General features: G+C 36.4%; 1 non-coding gene across 1 annotated transcript; it reads left to right on the top strand.

The window, feature by feature from the left end:
• The first annotated feature begins 8,072 nt into the window (after positions 1-8,072).
• On the top strand, positions 8,073-8,178 carry LOC133222430 (U6 spliceosomal RNA). The gene has a single exon (XR_009728290.1). It is a non-coding gene; the product is annotated as a U6 spliceosomal RNA (small nuclear RNA).
• The last annotated feature ends 545 nt before the right edge of the window (positions 8,179-8,723 follow it).

Genomic DNA, 8,723 nt, shown 5'->3' on the forward strand with positions numbered 1-8,723 from the left:
AGTTGACTGCATATGTCAGGCTTAATTCCAAGATGTTATTACTTCTTTTTATTTTGGCATCTTCGTAATAATTTGCCATAGTTCAATCCTTTTGTAGTTTCAGCTAGTTAGGGGAAAATGGTTTCTTTTTGGAAATCCTGTCAATATACCAGTTGTAGACATCATTGCTTAAAATCTGGAAAACTGTTTTGAACAGTGACACCTGAGGAGGTTTAGCTTCAGTGAGTATGCATGAGCGTATCTCAGCTAACAGTTTTGAGCAGATAATGCCTCCAGCAGCAGATACTACAAAAACAGCCCAAAACCAAGAATGAAAATGGAGGCTCTCTCTGCAGCCTGTCCCATCCTCACCCTGGTCAAGCCTCTCAAATTAGTTCACCTATCCGAATTCTTAAAGACCAGCTGTTACAAATCTGTGTACTTTATGACAAGGACATGCATAACAAAGTTAAATCGAGGGCAGATTTTTGATTTCTCGAGAAACTGTTTCTGAAACTATTTATCTTCAGATTACTACAGCAAATAGCCAAAATATGGATTCCTACCCTGTTTTGAGATCATAGTGACCTTAATGACCTTAATATTTGCAATCCCCTCACTGCAAATACTTCTTCTCGTCCAAGGTGTATCCCCTGATATTTGAAGATTGTTTTGGAGCTGGACTCTGCTATTTTGAGTATTGGCTGCTTCCTTCACAACTGTGGCCATTGCAAGAACAGAGGAGTTATTTGTCAGACTTCAGTTATGAACACATTTACAGGAGAGGAGGACATTATTAAACTGATGCTTAGGAAATATTAATTCTGGCTTGTTTAGAACAATGCAGAAGTAACTCTTAATTTACATGTGTCATAGGAACTCCTGTTCTAATTACAGAATTTCTTCAGAACTGCTAGGAAGATGTTTTAGATACAAAAAGATTCTAAAATAAAATAATGTAAATAAAACACAATATACAAAGATAAACAATTTAAAAAGTAATCTCTGTGTAGATTCACATCCCAGCTAGATGTGAACAGCAAAACAATTTCATCAATTTCATACAGTTGCAAGACTGTTCAATGTAAATATTTAGCAGGTCATGTTTGCTTTAATCATTGCATAGTTATATGATCGTACAAATAGCAAGTTGGGTAGTAAATATTTATTACTGCAAAATACAAGTGACCATATAAAGAAATTAAAATGAGAAACTGAAAATCTTGGAAGAAGCTGGATTTGTCTGTTCTCTTTGAGTCCTAGTATGGAAGGAAGTAATGGTGAGCAAGAAAGAAATGAAGATGATCTGAAAAGGAACTGTAAAATTATTTTAAAGGGTTTTTAAATTAATCTGTCTAGAATGGCCCTACTTTTTCTGAAAATCCCTTTATAATAAATGGTGACATGAAGAATCCAAACAGAATAATTTTTGTTTACATGGATTTCTGTTTAAATTATGCTTTACTATAAACAAAACCATGGCAGATAAAAATCCCAATATATTTTTATTAGATCAAAAGAACAATTGGAATTGTTGATAATTTTTAGATGGATAATACAGCTTACAAATAACTGTGCTATGCCAATGTGCATAGCTCATTTAACAAAGAAAAGTGTTTCTCTGAATAGTGAATTCCTAGTCCTGCTTTTGAGAAAGAAGTAAGTACTGCATTCAGCTCTGGGGCTCCCAGCATAAGAAGGATGTGGACCTCTTGGAGCAAGTCCAGAGGAGGGCCATGAAGATGATCAGGGGGCTGGAGCACTTCTCCTGCGAAGAACGGCAGAGAGAGTTGGGCTTGTTCAGCCTGGAGAAGAGAAGACGCAAAGAAGGCTTCCCTCAGGGAGGCCTTAGAACAGCTTCCAGTACCTAAAGGGGCCAACAAGAATTCTGGGCTTTACAAGGACAGGTAGTAACAGGACAAAGGGGAATGGCTTTAAACTGACAAAGAGGAGAGTGAGATATTAGGAAGAAATTCTTGACTGTGAGGGTGGTGAGGTTGCATGAGAGCTGGACATGGAGGTGGTGGCATACATGTGAGACTTCATGAAACCATGGTGTGTTTCAAAGTGACAGGATAGGGAAGGGATCATCGTTCTGGGTGCATGTTACTGGGGCAGTGTTACGGTTGTCAAAGACCAAGAAGGAAAGACCTACTGTTATAAGGTGAGATGAAATCCTTTCCTATCCATTCTTGGTTCTCAACTGTTCGAGTTTTGGGGTTTTTGTTTGGTTAGGTTTTTCCCTCCCCAGGATTCCTTCAAGCCGTTATGCTTTTGTAAAAATCTCAGATGCTCTATGGGTGTAAGGAAAGCCAAATATCTAAGAATGTTCCTAGGTTTTGAGTCCAGTGTTGGACAGGACATTATAGTTTTTGAAAATGGGATAATCCAGACATAAGGAGAAACAGCAGGAATGGAAGGGGACTGGTGACAAAATCTTGTGCACCTCTTTCCCTGCCATCTCCCAAGACTTCACTGGCAGTAAAGCAGAAGAGATGAGTAGAGAGAAATCTGGGCTTGAAACAGAAATGAAGAATGGAAGGGAGTTCAGGAAGTTCAAAATCTGTGAAGAGTCCCAGAGTTCAGGGAGGATGAGGATGGAGTACTGCTGAATTTTTGCTTCAAGCAGTCCATTAGAGACAACCTTCTGTGGGGATGGGTGTATGCTGAGAACTGAGTCCATTATTTCTACAGAAATCTCTTCTATCCAGTGCATTATGACATTTGGTTCAAAAAGGGAAAGCCATTCTCCCAGCTCTTCTTGCAGTGATTCAGCATCAGATGCAGATGTCGCCCTGAAGAAACATGAGTTACCCACTCTCTAGCATCTGAGAGCAATCGTCTCTGTGAGACTAGAAGCAGAGTTTTGAATATAATGACGTTGTTCTGATGAAGATTTGTTGATACTGCGGCATATCATTAGTCATGCTAGAATCTTTATAAGCATAAATGTTTTCTTAAAATAGTTTACATGTTTAGAAGATGTATTACATCAGTAAGATATGAAACAGTAACTTGTTCTGCTGGAATATGAAATTACCAAAATTTAGTTGGTCTGGAAAGGAATTGTTAGTGAAGGATCATACAAATAAACTAGGAAACCTATTAAACAAACAAACAAACCCAAAATAACAAACCCCAAACGTACAAAAAAGAAAAAGCTTGAGATTTTTTTTTTTAATCTGTTAATATATTATTCAGATTTATACATATTTTTTTTCTCCCCCCCCCCTATGTTTACAAAAATAACATATTAACAGTGCATTGAGTAATCCATGACTTCATGTATGAGGAATTCCTCAGTAACTTTTCTGATATTCTCTGTTATCTTTGGTTGTTCAAGTTCTGCTCAGGTGTGGAGTTGCAAGGGTCAGAAATACTGTATTAAAACTAAAGACTCAATATTTGTGTGTAGGCTTTTTTACAGATAATGCACACTGAATTAATATTATTCAAATACTAATATGCACTGTGAGGAATCTAGCAAACTGTTAAAAAGCCAGCAAAAAACCCAACCTGCATCAGTGAATAAGCTTTTCTGAAAAGGCTGTTCATCTAACCCACACATACGTATAAAGGAGGATAATTGAGATTACTGCATATACTGTTATAGGTTTGCTATGACTTTATTATTTATTTAAAATAAAGTTGTCCCATCTGTTTCTCTGTCAACACAGGTTTGTTCTGTAAAATTCCAGTATTTTTCATAATTTATTATTACAACATTTGCATTCTCATTTTTTTTTATTTTACTATCATAGTAAATGCTAAGAAATTGTTTGCTGAAATTCTATAAAACATTCTAGTATTTTAAGGATTCCTTTCTTCTGATTTTCTATAGCTTTGTTCTGTTGCTGTAATGCTTTTGCAACAGACCATATATGAACTACAAACCTACAACCAAATACTCTCTTCCAATTTAGATACCTTTGTTCTTCTTTCCTAATTATGCCTCCACTTGTGACTGAGGATAAAGGAAGGAAGGGAGTGAAATTTGAGTTGCTCTATAGCAGAAAAATAAAGGTCCTCAGAGGTGTAAATGAAAATATGTTCTGTCACCAGTATTGCAGGAAACACTTAGGGTCCCAGTAGTTGCAGCAGTGTCTTCATTGGTGGCACAATGTATATTTATTGTTTTAAAAATGTGTAACTCATTTTGAATAAGATGGGTTATCTATGTGATTTTTAAAATGCATTATGTAAGTTAATGTTGTCATATTTCATTCATTAGGGGTAAGTAGAGACTATCCAAAGTTGCTTTCACAAGTATGTGTGTGCGCAGAGCCTTGTTAAACAGCCATTACTTGTTACTGAGTAATTTGGGTCTGTTCTGTGTATCAAAATTCATTAATTACAGATAGAGTTGCTATTTTAGTTTTGTTTGTTTGTTTTGGACCTTCCTGTGATTTTTCTTAGTTGTCTTTAATAAGTTGCTATATCTTCTTAAAAGATGACAGAAGCTACAGGAATGGTGCTCCACATTCCTCAAGTATTGCACGTGCCTGCACATCTGTCATGTACCGGAAGAGTTCAAACTGTGTAATTCTGGTTGGCTACTTTTTTCTGTGGAAATAATATCTGTATCATTTCTAATGAAGTTCAGAAGGCATAATTTGTTTAAATTTAAGTCATAATTGAATGAAGATTGACTTCTAACTACATTCTTGAATAATTAAATATTTGCGTAATGGAAAGAAAATCCACAGTATTTTCCATTGTTATTTCTTTTGCCAGTTTTATTAAGGTAGTTTTGAGGTTTACTGAAATCTCAGTTGTAGCACTTAAAATATCATCTTAACTCTTAGAAAATCTTCTGAAAAACAAGGTATTCCATTTTAAAGCCAAAATGGAGTGTTGTTAAGGGGGAGAAAAAGCTTAGTATCTTTGTATTCTGATTTATTATACAGAAGGCTGTTTTTTAACAAAAAAGGGCTTTTTTTTCTTTTTTTCCCTCCGCTATTCTCAGTCTCTTTTGATCATTGATCTGGGTGACCCCACGCTCAGGGGTTTTTTCTTCATTTGACATGGACAGATTTTTGAAGTATAGCTCTCCTTTGGGAACCTCGGGCAGTTCCACTTGACTAACTTGTGATCTAATGAGCAGTAATGCAGGGTTACAGTGACCATTTTGTTTGCTTTGAGGGAGGATGGCTAGACAGAGAGTGGGAGAGAGGCGGTGTCTGTGGAGAAAAAAGATGCAGGGTGATCGAACAGTGTGAAAAAGACTTGTTAGCCCACATTAGTGTGCCTGATTTACTTCACAACAGGTCAGGAAAGGCCAAAGGCAGGGTTGTCATTAAATTGCAAAGTTGAAAATCCTGGTATTCAAAAGCATTCAGATTTCTGAAAGTTGTAAATTAGAAAGTTTGTGGTTCATGTTGAATTTGCCAGGAAGATATACAGAAGTACCAGCTTCTCTAAAACATGAAAGGTACATTATAAAATCATGCTGTAAATACAAGAAGAAAACCAGCTTTTTAAAGTACTTTCATGGTTGACTGTTTTACAATGAGACTGGGTGCGAAAGAAAGGCCAAACACTAACAAGGTCGTTGCACTTTCTTTATGAGCCCTGGGGACCCCTTAATTATGTGCCCGTGCTGCTTATTTTGAGATCTGTAGAGTGTATGTGTATGTGTGTTCGTATAATATATAATTTTTTGTTTGTATTTATTAAGTACATACACATGTATGCATATATACACATATGTATATATATGTCAAAATAAAAATCTAGCACCAGTTGCCAGGAATGTGGATTTGGAGTCTTCTGCAGCATTTTATGAGATTATTTTTTTTTCCTTAGATCCTTTATTGTTTCTCCTGAATGAAAATTAAACGCTAATCTTCATGCCACTGGCCATGAAATTGAAAAAGATTCACCTTAAATTTACATTTATGAACACAGAGACCAAAAGAACACCATTCTCTTTGTGTTCTGAAAAACTGTTTTTCTTAATAGAAAAGGTTGTTTTCTAACAATTGTATTTGACTTGGCAGCTTTTTCATCTTTGGTTTATATTTGCAGATTTTTTATTGCTGCTTTTTAATTAGAGCTACATATTTCTGAATTTACATTTACATTCTGAATTTATGTTTCCTCTTCTGTTACATTCGCTTACTTAGCAGTGTCCTGAATCTCCATGATTTGAAGAGTACAACTGCCATGCAGAATATCCTTTTAAGCTGTTGCACTGATAGGCTTTAACTCATAGCAAACTCCTGTCATTGCTATTTCTGATCTGGCTGGCTTTCATAAAAATTGAAGTACATGCAGCCTTTTAACTATATTATCATTGTGCACTGAAGCAGTAGGTAATAAAACAAATGGGTGGTCTTAGGGGTAAAGTACTTTCTCCTGTCTGCTACCAGAAGTTTCACTAATTGATTCTTACTCCTGCTGGCTGTCAAAAATCAGATTTCCACAACTGGTATACAACCGTGTTAGCTTTCAGATTGTACTGCGTGGACAGAGTTTGTTGTCTTGATCTTTGTGCGTCTCATGACGACTTGTAAGTATACAAAGTTAAATGTCTGAGAACAGCTGACCATAATTCATAGAATTTTTCTTTTCTGACTTTAGGAACTGTGCTCCCATTGATCATTCAAATAATTCCAGTGGCATTAAGGGAGTGTCTCGACTTGGTTAAAAGGAAGACAATAAGATGTCAGGCTAATCATGTTGAACATTAGCTTTTGGTTTTGCTTTGTACTTGCATTGGATTATGTATTAGTATGTGCTGCCAGATTATTTTTGGTTTATCTTGAGCCTCTTTTGTTTCAAGTGAACATGTGTTACAGTTTTACTTCCTGATAAACTTAAGTTTACATGACAGTTGAACATGGGAAACAAAGTATGCTCTCTGTCTACAGTGCTGCATTTCTCAGTGACTTTCCCAGTGTGTCACTCTTGTTTTTACCACATTGTAAAATTCACTTATTATTGGATTTTTGGTGCTGTTTAAAAATAAATTAACTCTGTATCATGTTCAAAGTAGCTTAGTGGTTTTGAGACTTGAAGACTAGTTTCAAAAAAATTTACTAGGATGCAGTTCCATTTTCTTTATTATTTTAACTGATGGTTAGTTGCAGCAACTTGGTGGAGGTACATTCTAGGAAAGTCTGCACTTGACTAGCTTTCTCTGTAGCTTTAGGTCATGTTGGTCAATGGAAATTTATTAGGGCATAAAATGTTGGAAAAATGTTTAACAAATCAGAACACTGAATCAAAACACACTTAAGCTTTACTACTATTCTGTTTCCATTGACTCTGTCCATTCCCCAAATAACGTTGTCTGTGCAGTGTCTATGTGCTCTTTATTAGCTCTGCTATTTGATTTAATTATTCAGTTACTCAGTGTGTCTGAATTAAGTCATCTCCGCCAATCTGCTTCTTACAAAGCATTTGGTCAGTGAGAAGAGACTAATGTCCTCTCGCTGGACTAATTTTTAAGGGTGTTTGGGAATCGACACTGAAGCAGTATTTCAAAATTGGCTTGTAAGTGAAAGTCAATCCAGGAATAGATTAATGTACTGATACTGCCAGTTGCAGGCAGTGGAAGAGTAAACGTTGCAGATCTGAAGAACAGAGTAAACTTTAATATATTCTTGTTGGATTTCTTAGAGACGTGAATAATTCTTGTAACATGGTGTATGGCAATTCTTTTAAAAGCACAAAAGATTTGTTGCCATGTAAATTTGTTTTCACAAAAATTTGCCAGGTATTATATGGAAAGATTAAGATCTTTTTTGATGGAACTGTTGTTGCTTGGTTCAGGAAGACTGCTCATGAAAGAAGAGGGGATATGGCCAAATGCAGGCACTTGGAAAATTTTCCTTCCAGTTCATAATTGTCTTTCAGGAAAGCGTTTCTTATAATACAGAGAAGCTAACTTGTGATAGAGTTGCTAAAATGCAACATACAAGTTTTTTCTGTTTATCCATGTGTCACAATATGTAACCTGCAGCAAAACGTTATACCTTCCTGGAGGTTAAGCTACAGTTTCTGCAGGTTATCCACCATAAAATCCTTAATGGTGTGAAGTGGTCATGAGTTAGATCACATCTTGGATGGGATGCAACCATTAAGATTTAGCAAAATAGGAAAAATACATATGCTAAAATTGGAACGATACAGAGAAGATTAGCATAGCCCCTGCGCAAGGATGACACGCAAATTCATGAAGCGTTCCGTATTTTTTAGGGAAGTTTAGGTTGGATATAAGGAGGAAATTCTCTCCTTTTAGGGTGGTGAGGCACTGGAACAGGTTGCCCAGGGAGGTTGTGAATGCTCCATCCCTGGCAGTGTTCAAGGCCAAGTTGGATGAGGCCTTGGGTGGGATGGTTTAGTGCGAGGTGTCCCTGCCCATGGCAGGGGGGTTGGAACTTGATGATCTTAAGGTCCTTTCCAACCCTATCTGTTCTATGATTCTATAAATCTAGTTGCAGATGCTCTTTAACCAAATAAAATGCGTGTGCCTTCCTATATTTATATTAAGTCATTATTTGTGTCTCTGGGCTGTATTTGAGAAACATATCCCTAAAAATGTTCTAAACTGGGAGTGCAGTAGCTAGTATGTTGCATAAAAATGGAGCATTATGCTATGCCAATGGACTCCAATGATTTGGATTTTAGTAACTGTAAAAAGGTCTTAAAATGTTCCCCAGATGTATTTTGCTACCTTTTGGAAGTCATTCCTTCTGTGCATTAGGAAAAAATCTTGCCTAACTAAGAAAATGAATTCA

Source organism: Neopsephotus bourkii, unplaced genomic scaffold, assembly GCF_033783945.1.
Source record: "Neopsephotus bourkii isolate Nb327-2 ecotype Australia unplaced genomic scaffold, CSIRO-AGI_Nbou_v1 NB_1594, whole genome shotgun sequence".
Lineage (NCBI taxonomy): Eukaryota > Metazoa > Chordata > Aves > Psittaciformes > Psittacidae > Neopsephotus > Neopsephotus bourkii.